Consider the following 13,770-nt stretch of genomic DNA (forward strand, 5'->3'; position numbering starts at 1 on the left):
CACAAACTAAAGTGTATGTCATGCAACACAGAATGCAATTACAGTTTGGATCAGCCTGAGCAGTAACAGTACTAGAGTAACAATGTTATCAACATTTATCTTGTTAAATTAATACCCAAGGACAAAGGCTTGCTCGGTTCTCATTGTATCTTACCTGATTATCAACAAGAAAATGAATGTGGTTTTTGTTTCTACCTTCTGACTCAGAAAGGGGCCAAAACATACAGAGGCTTAGAAAAAAGCAAGAATTTCTTATCATCGTTGATTGCATCTAACTTGAACGCATCGCACAGAAAAGTCACAGAAATTCTGGCTGACATATTCCATGCTTAACTATGTGTTTAACATTTATAGGTCATTTAGTCCTCATCTGCATTATAATTTTGCTGTGTGCCATAAATACAAAATGAGTTTTAGTGCTTTTTGATATATGACTTCACTTTATTACATTTCCATAAAGCTGTCCAATATTTACTAGGGTTTTATAACTTTGTTAAATGATTTTCTTCAACTGCCAATGAGATGCCATTACCATAGTAACACTGTAATATTCTGTATCCCATTTTCAGGTTTCTTTGGTTTCACTGAAGTGGCACATTTTCCATTAAATTTTGCAGTACATGAAGTTGTTAAGGTGACACTTGAGTACTGTTATGGCTGTAGTGAGAACATTGACAGAAACTTTACCCTTGGGCCATTTGAAACAATCATTGCGAAAGGCTTCAAAAGATAGTGAGTGGCTTAGAAAATTCAAATTTGCCTCCTTAAGCGAATGACAAAGGAAGAACATTTTGAAAGCTGAACTTGTCTTTGGATATCTCTTGAAGCTGTAGCATCCAGGCAGGTCTGGCAACACCTTTGTAGGTCCTAAAAGGGACCCCCAGCACTGAGTGTTCCAGTTCCCTGTCTTTCCCTGGCATGTCCAATGTCAGGATGATTTGCACTAGCATCGACTCAGACCTCTGATTCCTCTATGGACTTTTATTTCCTTCACAAGCTGTAATTGCAGAAAAACTTAGAAATTTGTGGTTTTGTTTTTTATCTATCACAGACTTCCACACTCATGGAAGAGTAGTGAGTTTTATGAGACCTGGTATCTTCTCTGCCTTCTAGCTCACATCTTGAGCATTAAGCACACTGTATGGTCTTGAACAAGTATTTAATCAATAAGTAATTCAAGCAGAAGATATAACTCTCCTTTCATGTGTAGGGTCCCGAATCCCAAAGCCTAAGCTAGTTACTTTTGAGATTTTATACACAGAACTTTTTCTTAAGCAGCTGCAACTCCAAATGTACCTGCACACTAACCACTCCTAGGAAAGGATCCTTGTCCCACTCCTGTTGGATGCTCCCTAGTGGCGTGGTCCAGACAGACTGGTTTATGTGACAGTGTCTCTGTCTTTTCGATTTCTTCAAACCTGCCTACTCCTGATTCAGCTTTTGCCTGAGGTCCAACTTCACTTCATGGCAGCTTGAGTCACATGTCCTATTTCCACATTGAAAGCTTTGCCTACAGAAGAAAGGTTGTCCCCATCTGTCACACATATGGTTTCCTACATGGAAAGATGTGATCCATAGAGGTCTTAAAAGAGAGAACAAATCTAGGGTCACATTTTCAGAATTGTTTTCCTTACCAAAAGAAAGATAACTCTTAGGCTGGGGGCATGGCTCAAGTGGTAGAGTGCTTGCCTAGCAAGAGTGAGGCTCTGAGTTCAAACCCCAGTGCTGCCAAAAAAAAAAGAAGGATTTCAAGAAGAAAGGTAACTGTAAATTTAAAAACAGTGTTGAGTCAAAATATCACCAAGTTTCAAATAGAAGGAAGAGTATTATAAGAAGTCTATTACTGACACCAACTATCTTCATGTGAAGAAATCCCTATTGTTTAAGGTAGTGAGCCACAGTGATGGCCCTGAGGCACTAGCGAGGAGGTCACAGTACTGTGCTAAAGAGGCCATGCTTGGGCCTCGGGCCTACAAGCCCTACTTGGCCAGTTCTGCACTGTGGACTTAGCTATGCCACTCACTTGGTAGCCACCCTTATTACAGTTGTCACAAAGAGAATCTAGTGAGAGAATGCACATAGACAGCACAGGAAAAGCATCCCAGCTCTCATATTTTGTTCACTGTGAACCAGAAGGGTTTTTGTTTTGTTGGTGGTGGGTTTTTTTGTCAATACTGGGGTTTGAAGTCAGGGTCTTTCACTTACGAGGCCAGTGTTCTACCACTTGAGTCACATGCCAGCCCAGAAGGGTAATATGTGTCCTCCATATATTGAAAGACTACCTGTTAGCAAATAGATTAATAGTATTACCAGCAGGATAGAAATGTGAATAAATTATCCAAACTTAATTCTTATTGAATATAAGGGTTATTAGAATTTCCATATTGAGCGTGTTACCCTATTTCTAAAAAGAATCCCATATGTATGATTTCCAAAATTAAAATGTATAAATGGAACATTACTATAAGGATATTGTGACAAATTGTAATGAATATGCATTACTGATAGTTATTAATAATGAAAAGACAAGCAATAACTATATAATTTCAATATGAGGGAATATCTTATTTTCCAAAGAAAAAGAGTACCTCTATTCTTTTATAATTCTTATTTCCTCTGTTAGGTCTGCAAGAATAAAATATATGATATTCTTTTAATTTTTATTTCTTGTGCTGAATGATAACAAGAAAATATTTTCTTTTGTTCATTTTAATAAAAACAGAGCTTTTCTATATGTTACTATTTAATGAAAATAAAATGTAATAATAATAGTTGGTATGTTTTTGCTCTCCTGAAATTCCCTTAGTCTCAAATTCAATACTAATTAAGAATACTATAATAAATGGATTCATAATGGAGAAACAATCAAAAAACTCAAATGTCAATGGCCAATTCTACAGGGCTTAGTTACTGACATGTATTAACACCTCACTGACAGTTCAGCATAAATATTTAGCCAGGATCTTAGCAGGTAGAATAGTATATTTCTTGCAATGAGTTCATTTCATGTCCCTTGGTATAAATACATGTTATGTAGATCTACTGAGTTCATTCATTTATTCAACAAGTATTTATTGCTGGCCACTTTGCATCAAGTACTGTTCTATATGTAAGAGATCCCTAATGGGAATGGCCCAGTTCCTAATCCAGGAATGATGATAGGAATAGAATAGCTACAATAGAATGAGGTAAGTGCTAACAAAGCTACTCACAGTGCGAAGGACAATGTGCTTAACTATGTCAGGAGAACACATCCTGGGTACCAGGGTAGAATCTTGGTACACTGTAAACTTCAGCATCTTCTGCTTCCAGCCTTCTCTGTACCAGATAGAAAAGACATTTCCAAATGATAGTCAGCAGAGCTGTGGTGGGTTTTGCCATTTCATAGTAAAATGAACTAGTTTTTAAAAAGAATACTTTCCACAAAACTAATTTTATTCTATTTGAAGATTTCTTCATCTTGAAACTGTGTCCTAACTTTTTGTGTCCTTTCCTTTCTGAAATCATAGATAATATATAATAGGACTGCTTCCTCTTCCTTTCCTTTGTCTAATATAATAAACAGTAGGTATCTCCATGTGAGTTCCACAAAATACTTCTGAAATTTTCTATGTCTGTAAAATTTAAAAGTCCAGGAATTATTTTTGTGGATCAAGTCCAGTTGTGCTCTGAAGAAGAAACAGTAGGCAAGTTGGTTGATCCAATATAATCCTAAGCAGTTGCTAGTGAATTAACCAACACATCAACAAAAGTGGAACATCATAGAAATGTACATATTTTGAACCTATTATGTTTTAACTGAAAACTTTTTTTTTTACCTATGCTAACCTAGATAGTGTCTTTTCCTTGATTATAGATTTGTTAACTAGAATTCAAGTAATCCTTCTTGCATGAACTACACCCAAAACTCAAGGTTCAGAATGTACTCTTTTTGATTTATAAGTGGTACAATTTAAAAGTACTTACTTGTAAAATAAGGTGACAGGAATTTTATAACCAATCTGGAATTTTATAACTGTCCCCCAACTTTTATGTTCTCATGTGACAGGAAGTTTTGTACTACTCACCGTTACTGTCATCCAAAACATTTCATGGGATGATCTTCTTTGTGCCCTTATAGTTTATCAGTTATATAATGCTTACACAATTACAATTACAATGAAGTAAGCAAATTGGAGAACAAATATGCCCCTTGGCATGCCCACTACTTAACATATAGTTAAAAATGAGAGCATGGCTCTCAACTTTAGTGTGTCTAAGAATCACACCTTTAAAGACAACTTTAGTGTGTCTAGAGAGCCTGTTACATACAGATTCTGATTCTGGGATGAGGCAGAATTAGGTGCCTGCTTGCTTATTTGTTAGAGATGAGACCTCCCTATGCTGCCCAAGCTGATCCGAAAACTCCTGGGTTCGAGTGATCATCTTGCCTCAGCCTGACTACAGACGTGAGCTACGATATCACCTCAGAATTCATATTTCTATGAAATTTTGCCATTCACAGGGAATTGGATGGAACTGAAGAACAACATCTTAAGTGCAGTTAGCCAGATTCAAACAGGTGACAAAAGTCACTTTTTCTCCCACATATGGAAGATAGATCCAATACAAATACAAGCATTATCAGATATACATATAAATATATATGGAACATGTTTTCAAAAGTGAGACTATTAAAGGAGACTAAGGGAGGAGGAAATGAAGAAAAGAATGATAAGGAGTAAATAATAATGAAATACATCACACCTATATAGGAACAAGACACAACAAAACACACTGAAAACTGTTGGACAATACAGGGAAGGTGGAAAAGGAGGAGAACAGTGAAGGGGGTTAGACTCCAATATATTTATAGGTAAAATGCCAAGGTAAAATCTTCACTGAACAACAGACACTTAAACAATGAAGGACAGGAATGTAAAATAGGTCATGTTAAAGAGAGGGCACTAGTGGGAGGGGGAGGGTAAATGAAGAGGGTAAAGGAGGGTGAATATGGTTGATGTACTTTCTATACATATATGAATATGGAACATTGAAACCTGCTGAAGATACTTTAAGAAGGGGTATGGGGAAGAGAGAAAATAATGGAGATAACCAAACTGGGCTATAATATATGTATACATGGAAATGTCACAATGAACCCCCTATATAACTATCATATGCTAATAAAAATGTTTTTTAAAAAAGAATTCATATTTCTAACCATTTGTACTTCTTAGATGATGCTTTTGCTATAGGTCCACAGACCATACTTTTGAGTTTGCAGACAGTAAAACAGTGCTTCTCTGTCTTGGCTACATGAGGCACCTGAGTCCCACGGTGAGAGTCTAAGTAAATAATCAGCTGTGAGGCCTTGGAATGGTGATTTTCAAGCTTGCCCGATGACTGTGATGTGCTAGAATGCAGCTTTCAAACCCAACATTCCGTGTGTCATGAGAACTAGGGTATCTCTTTTACAGAGGAAATGGTCACCATCAGTCCCTTCAGTGAGTACATTCTTTAATTGAGGTCAGTGAAGAGAATTACTACTTACACAATCAGTGGAGGTTACTTTCCTAGCTGACATCCCTCAGGTTCATCCTATTGAAGGTGCTATTTTTTAAATGACTTCTCTTCTAAGACTTCTGATTTCCCCTGTACAAAAAAAATCCATTGAATTTATTATGTGATATATAATGTGAAATTAGAAGTCATCATCTAGAAGATAATAGTTATTTTTGTAAATATGCATTGCATAGTGATTTTGTTCTTTTACTATATAGTAGGGGTCAGCTGCCAGTTTTGTGCATACGATTTTATTAAAGCATAACCATACTCATTCATTTACACATTCCATATTGACTACGACTGCCTCAGGGCCCTCATGGCAGAGTTGAGTTGTTGTGACAGAAAATATATAGCTTACAAGACCAAAATATTTACTATCTGGACCATGACAGTAAAAGCCAATTCCTAATGTAAAGGAGCCATCACCAGAGCTCACTCAGTCCTATCACCAGCAAACACAGTCTTACCTGGCAACTCCACACGATAGCACCAAGGCATTAATGCTGGTTCCAAGAATCAATAACACTCTCTAAGCTTCTTGTTAATGGACTCTCTTAAGAGCATTTAGAATATCTGCTGCAGTAGGAGGGGCGGTTTGCACTTGAAAGGCCATCTGAGTGAGGGTATAGACTCAGTAGGAAGTTGAAATGCAGCCCATAATCAAGGCAAGGTGGTGAAAAAGACAGTGGGCTCACAAGAAAGCCAGCTCTGGAGAAAATGGATCTGTCCCTTAATACCCATTTGTGCTGTGTTTATGCCAAGCCATAGATCTTTTTAATGCAGAAGCAGTTATTTCAGGCTGAGGTCTAATCTTTCAGCAGGTGAGTTTCAAGTCACTGCTTCATTCACATTATTCAAACCAGTCCTACTAATTGATTGCCTTTTGTTTAGAATCCAAAACAGAGCATTATCTTTTTCATCAATTTTCTCAGCAGTCAGAAAATGTACTATTTATTGTGTGCAAAGTTCTACTTAAATAACATTCAACCATATTTCCAACAAATTTCAGTGAGCAATGTTCCTAGAGATGCTTAACAACCTGTAATGGCTATTCATTGGGTGGAACGCTTTTGATGACAAATGGTTACTGTGGAGACTCTTCAGGCTTATAATTTCCTTAGATGAATTTTCCTGACAGTGTTGAAAATGAACACTGCTGTTTGCAAATGAGTGTATCATGCATTTCCACCAGCTATTCTTAAAGCCGCCTTTGTTCAGGCTGTATGGGATGATGTGATAAACCAATTGCATCATAAGTTACTTTTGGGGTGAATTAAAAACTCCATAAAGAATAGATCAGCATTATATTTAATATAGTTCTATTTTTATTTAAAACTTAGCATCTGAAGCTATGACTTCATCAAAAGCTATTGTTAGTAATTTTTTGGTCAGTTTCCCCAAATGAGCAGGCTCCATAAATGAAAGCAGCTGCTATTCAAAACCCGACTGTTGATAAAACTAGAGGATATTATGTTAAGTGAAATAAGCCAGGAACAGAAAGACAAATATTGCATGTTCTCACTCACAGATGGAACCTTAAAAAGTTAGTTTCATAGGAATAGAGAGTAAAATAGTAGTCACTAGAGGCAGAAAGGGCAAGGAAAAGGGAAAAAGAGAGAACTTGGATAATAAGGGCTAAAAAGATAGTAAAGTAGGAAAAATAAGCTCAAATGTTTTATAGCACAGGAGGGTGACTATGGTTTACAGCAAGTTATTATATTTTTATAAAGAACTAGAAGAGAGAAGTTATAAGTTTCTAACACAGAGAAGTGATAGATATTGAAGGATATGGATATGCTAATTATCCTGAGTTGACTATTATGTATTGTATACGTACATCAAATTACCACACTCTACCCCACAAATATGTATGATTGTCATGTGTATATTGAAAAACAAAACTGATTATTGCCACTTTGTTTAATAAAAATCCTCACATAAATTTTATAATTTGATTAAATAGTCAAAGATCATTAGATTTCTTTTTTTTTTCTTTTAGAGTTATAATGAATGAGAGACAAAAAAAGGCATTTATTGGGCAGTTATAATAAAAATACTATCACCAGGTATACAGAGATGAACAAGATCAAGACAATTTGGTCATTCATAGGTTCTCTTCATAGACTTGACTACACCTTTACACCAGAGGTTAATGATATCTATTGGCCTCCTTTCATACAGCCTCACCCCTGCTAGAATATGAGCAAATCCCATACCAAATCCACCAAGCACGCATCTACTAATATGGATGCAAATCAGACACACACTATGTCATGCAACTTGTCCCTTTGGTCTCACTGAAGTCCTCGTTTTCTGTCCTCTATGCAGTCAGGATGGTACCTTCCATGAAGGGTTCTCTGTAGGCAGAAGGGTCTGTGTTCTAGCAGCAGGTTTCAGCTCACAGGCTAGTCTAGATTCCTCCTGTGAAGTGAGGGGAACACGGCTAAAAGAAGTCCTGGTCCTAGAATACATTCCTGAAGGTGTTAAGACTCCTGGACTGGTAGCATCTCACACCCTATTCATGGAAGGCAAAGGTGCTGCACCATCTCTTGATCTCACTTTTCTTGAATCCCACTCATTTCACTCATGAAAACATATTTCTCCTATCCCCTGATTGCAATTCAGATAGAAACTTCTAAGTGATTAGGTGGTAATAATTCTTCTAGAGTTTGACTATCAAATCCTGCCAGCTCAATACCTCTTTTTTTTTTTTTTAAAGCGGTACTGGGGTTTGAACTCAGGGCCTTGTGCTTGCTAGGCTGGCACTCTACCACTTGAGCCACTCTGCCAGCCCTCAGTACCTCCTGAGGTTGTTCCTGACCAGGATACTTCATCTAACTGTTCCTAAGAGTTCATTTCAAAATAATACAAATACACATCACACCATCTAAGAGGATGTATTTTAAACAAATTACAGACCATATAGCATACATCAGTTTCTCAGCACCATAATACTCACATGTATAAAAATTTAATTAGACAGAGAGAAAGGAAGGATTTTTCAGCCCCAGGGTATTAGGGAAGCTTTACAATAAAGGCGATATTTGGATGGGATCTTGAAGTTCACCAGGGAGAAGAGAAAAGAATTGGGCACAAAAGAATGCTAGGCTTGTATAAAAGCAGGTGGGCAAAACCAATGTTTGATCATGTATGTACCATGAGAAATTCACAACAGTTGAAATATGTCCTCTCTCATGAGAGGACATGAGATTCCACAAATGCCAAGTAGCTCAAATTGCTTTTGTTTCCTCCCTCTCCTTCTCCCCTCCCCCATCATGATCACAGGATGAGACAGTACAGGGAACATAGGGCTCCTAGACAGAATTTATCACTTGTCAGTCATCTAAACTTGGGCAAGTGATCTATTAGGGATAATTCTCTAAAATGTCAATTCATAGACCTGGCTAATCATTGAATCAAATTACAGTTTCCTAGACTCCCATCCTATCCCAGACCTCCTGAATCAGACTCTCTGGAGGTGGCTCCAAGAATCTGTGCTTTCTAAACACCTAATTTGTGAATCACTCCTTGAATACAACATTATGTGTAAGAATTCACCTTTGTGAAAAAATCTTATAAGTGGATGTTATTTCTTTTGGCCTCATGTTCTTCTTTTGGAGAAGGAGGAGGAGGAGGAGGAAAAGGAAGAGAAAGAAGAAGAAGAAGAAGAGAGAGAGAAAGAGAGAGAGAGAGAGAGAAGTAATCTACAGAGTCTGAAATAGTTAAAACAGAAAGCTGTTAAAAATCCTATGGCTGGGTTGTGGTGTTTGTAAGGGGAAGAAGAGATTATCCAAAGGTAAGAGACCTCTCTCCCTTTGAAGCAATATTGGTGTGATATGAACCAAACCATTCATGCAGAGAACAAAAGCACTTTTGACTCTAGGAGCCAGTTAAGAGGGTAACTTAAATAAACAGGGAGGAAAAGAGATATGACAAAAGGTCAGCTTAGTCATAGCTTCTGCAGCTTCAATTCAAGCAGTGCCTAAGGCTGAACAGCTGAATTGAATTTGCAATTATTCACCCTTCCAGAGCTTCCTAGTCTGAAGTCACCAGATCCGGATCTGCGAAGTCAGTTCAGAGGGAGGTCTGAAAATTATACTCAGTATTTCAAAACTTCTAATGGAGTACTTCTCAAAGTGTGGTTCAAAGAGCAGAGAGCTGAACCACCTGGATGATGAGGACAGTGAGTGCTAAAAATGAGATTCCAATCCCACCACAAGGGATTACATTTCAGGTTGTTTGGACATCTGTATTTCTTTTAAAACTCCAAGCGATGTTGAGAGAACTTGCTTGTAATAAGACTAACTAAAATATTCCTAACTGAATCCCAATTTCCTCTGCTCTGACTGATTAGATGTTGTACTTCTTTGGCTCCTAACTTGGTATATCCCTTGATCATGACACATGATCGAGTCAGTGTGATGATTCCTTCTCAACTCATGTTAAGCAGGAGTTAAACATAAATTCTATCAGACTCAGTTCTTTGATTAATAAAAGAGAACAAATAAATAGTTATGTAGTAAGTACCATTTGATTAGTAAAGTAAAATCTGTCAAAACATGGATCTACAAAGAAATTTTTTAATGAGGTATAGTTACACATGTGTGTAATTCCAGCACTTGAGAGTCTGAGGCAGGAGGATCATGAGTTTGAAGCTACCTTGGACTATATAGTATGGCTCTATCTCAAAAAAAAGTTAAAATAAATAAATAAATTTTTATAGTGAGAAATTTGAAATGACTTGCCTTTGATTGTTCTCCCATTCTCTACTTAATAAATTTTGCCTAGAAACTTCTGAGTAGAAAAATCCTAGTAGAAGCAATTTTCTCCCCTCAACCCCCATTCAACATTCCTTGTCTTACTCTTGCCCTCCACATTTTCCCCAAGTAGAGATGGCTACTGAGGTTGGCATTGGCTAGGTACCTGGTGTCCTGGGAAGGAACTTAGATTTCTGAAACAATTCCCTGGAGGATAAAAGAGCAATGACCTTATTTCCAGAGCCAGCTTTGTTAAGGATTTGCCACATAGTTTCTGGGTGTTTTCTTCTAATGTCAATTACACAAAAATAACTTTTGGGAACTCTGAATTTAAAATTTGAGAGAGGTATTAATCTAATATCATTTTAATAACTGTAGAATCATATGAATCTAGGAACATAGACTATAAAACACAGGATTCCATTAAATTCAATGGAAAAGTCATATACCAAGTTAGAAGCCAAGGAAGTACAGCATCTAATCAAACAATATAGGAATTGTGGACCCCCCTGAGTAGAAAATTAAGGATTCTGACTACGAAACAACTACCTCCTGGAAATTATGAATTTATTGACATGGCAATTAAAATAGGCTTCCATCAGAATTGCCAAAAACTCCAGTTATGCAGTCTTAAGTTAATAGAAAAATTACATGGAAAGCTATTTCCAGTGTTCTCAAATCAAACTGGTTAAGAACAAACATCAGGTCCTTTTTGGTAGAAAACAGCAGCAGTCAGCTACTCAATCAAACCTTACCACTTGGTTATTAGGAAGACTCAATCCAAATTCTGCCACACATGCAGATTATATTGAGAGAACAAAGAGAAGGGACAGCAAGATGTGTCTGCTCTTCACTGGAAAGAGATTGTCTTAAATGATGGAGTTGACTCTCACGACTTCAGCAGCACTAATTCCACACACGGAAGCATATTTCTACCTTTATGTTAGCAAGCTACGCTTTCAAATTCTTTCTATTATTCACTATGCTAATTGGGCGAAATGTCTGGCACTGAGGTGACATAAAGGTAGTGAGAGCCTTACAAAAAGCTGCCTGTGAACTGCAGCCCCACTGGCCAACACTGGCCAACAGTGAAGTGTGAATTTTTGAGCAGAGTTATTGAGGGCCTCTAGAACTTTAGTTCAAACTAACACACACACACACACACACACACACACACACACACACACACACACACACTTATGGCTCAAAGGGGATGCAAGGCATGATTTAGTCATTTTCTTAGTAATAATAGGTATGTTTTAGCCTTGGGAAGATTTAAAATGAAGTATAAAATTGTGCATCAAAATGAAAATACATTATTGTATGAAGAAATCAGAGCATATTTGGAATTTTCTGTTCTTGTAATGTTGAATAAAATTTAACCTATTAGAATAACAGATCAGCTTGTTTATCCCAATTTAAAATATGTGTTTGAGGGTTTGGAGGTGTAGCTTAACAGGTAGAGTGCATGTCTAGCAACTGTGAGGCCCTGAGTTCAAACACCAGACCACCGACATATAAATATATGTGTGATTGAAAAATTGATTTAAATTTGTGAATGTAAGTTTATTTTATAGTAGGTTTATATATAGTACTAGAACTTTTAAACAGATTTAAGTTTTACTATAAATATACTTAGAAAGCTTTGACAGTCAGCTAATGCCTTTTAGAAGATTTCAAATCTATAAAGTGTATAAATGTGATTTAAAAATAATTAAAGTTATTTAATTTAAAATAATTTAAGGACTAAATTTTAAATAGAAACTATTATTCAAAGACCTTATCAGAGTAGTTGTTAAGGGCCAGGCATGGTGGTTCACACCTGCAATCTCAGCTATGTGGACGGTAGAGCTAGGAAAATTAAGTCTGAGGCTGGCCCAGGCAAAAGCATGAGACCCTGTCTGAAAAGCAACTAAATCACGAAGGACTGGCATCATGACTCAGGTGGTAGATCACTTGCATAGCAAACATAGGGCCCTGAGTTCAAACCCCAGTACCACCAAAATAAATAAAAAATGTAATTGTTAAAGTTCACTGGACTTGTAAAATACAATAAGATTTTCAAATAGAATTAAAAACCAACAGAACTACATTTTTTTATCTATAGTTTTACTAAATTGAATATTAATTTCTATGACCATAGTAAACCTCTAAATGGCTTTCTCTACACACAAAACTCACATTGGGGAAGTAAATTCATTATTAACAACATTGATAGAATTTTCCTTGTTACTAGCTTGTAAGGAGGCATACAGTAGATCTCCTTTGCAACCTACAAAAAGAAGTCAATATAGAATGGAAATGTCACTATATAGCTATCATAAACAAACAAAAATGTCATCTGTTTTTTATAAAAACAGAGAACAGGAAGTTAAAATTAGTCCTGTCTGGGGGATAGGTACCAGTGGGCGGGGGAGGATATAAGGAAACGGTGTAGAAGGGTAAATATAGTGGAAATATCATGTACTCCTGTATGTAAATGGAAAAAATAACACCTGTTGAAACTATTCCAGGAATGGGGGAGGGGAAATAAAAGAGAATGATGGAGAGGGTAAATTCAACTATGATATATTGTAAGAATTTTTTAAATGTCACATTGTACCTCCAGTACAGCAATAAAAAAGAGAGAGAGAGAGAAAGAAAACAAAAAACCAAAGAAGTCAAGGAATTCCATCCCAGAGCCTCTGGGATGAGTCAGTGTTTTAGGACTAGAATGTAGCATTAGAAATTATTTGATGCAACCTATAGAAAAAGAAACAAACTGAGAACCAAGAAATTGGACTTGTCCAACACACTCTATAAACCGGTAGTAGAGCCAGATTTAATACGGTAGGTCTCAGGACTCCCAATTTAGTGTTCTTTTCAATCTTAATGAATATTTCTTCCAAGCTTACTACTAACCAAGCACTGTTTCTAGACTCTGAGTGGTAATAAAGACAAAATTCTAACTTCTTGGAGGATGGAAATTGATGATAAACACATAGATAAATGAGCAAATGTAAGTCGATGTCAAGTGCTTTAAAGAAAAAAGGTGCCATACAGCAGAGTGTAGGTGGTGGCTGGTTGTGATATTTTCATTTTTGCTGCTCAGGAGGAAAACCATCCCAGCAATACTGGAATTAGGGCCTAAGTCATGAAAGAAGCTGCCTGCTTCAGATAAAGGAGAAAAAAATTACTTTCCTCCACCCTTCTGGGTTCTTGTCTAGGGCCTCTGTTATAAAAGACATACAGAAGAAAAATGAGTTTATTAACCTGTATGTCATGCCTATGACACAGGGGGGTACCCAGGGACCAGTACTCTAAGAGGTAGCTTAGAAAACTGGCTTATATATCACTTAAAAAAAAAAAAAACCCAGAGATTTATTGAGAAACATCAGAACAAATGAAAAGGTTTTAGGTTTCTAAGGGTAGAAAACTATGAGAAGGTACCTATAGATGACATTTGACTTATATGGGATTATATCTC

The 13,770-nt window shown here is 36.7% G+C and overlaps 1 long non-coding RNA gene across 1 annotated transcript in view; it reads right to left on the reverse strand.

Annotated features, from left to right (window-relative positions):
- The window catches only part of LOC141425553 (uncharacterized), a 252,486-nt gene that overhangs the window by 65,891 nt on the left and 172,825 nt on the right, over nucleotides 1-13,770 (reverse strand). Inside the window, exons 5-6 of the long non-coding RNA XR_012450526.1 lie at nucleotides 5,534-5,634; nucleotides 3,213-3,318 (exon numbers count right to left, since the gene is read on the reverse strand). This is a non-coding gene — a long non-coding RNA (uncharacterized lncRNA). The remainder of the gene's footprint in view (nucleotides 1-3,212; nucleotides 3,319-5,533; nucleotides 5,635-13,770) is intronic.

The sequence above is a fragment of the Castor canadensis genome, chromosome 8, assembly GCF_047511655.1.
Source record: "Castor canadensis chromosome 8, mCasCan1.hap1v2, whole genome shotgun sequence".
Classification (NCBI taxonomy): domain Eukaryota; kingdom Metazoa; phylum Chordata; class Mammalia; order Rodentia; family Castoridae; genus Castor; species Castor canadensis.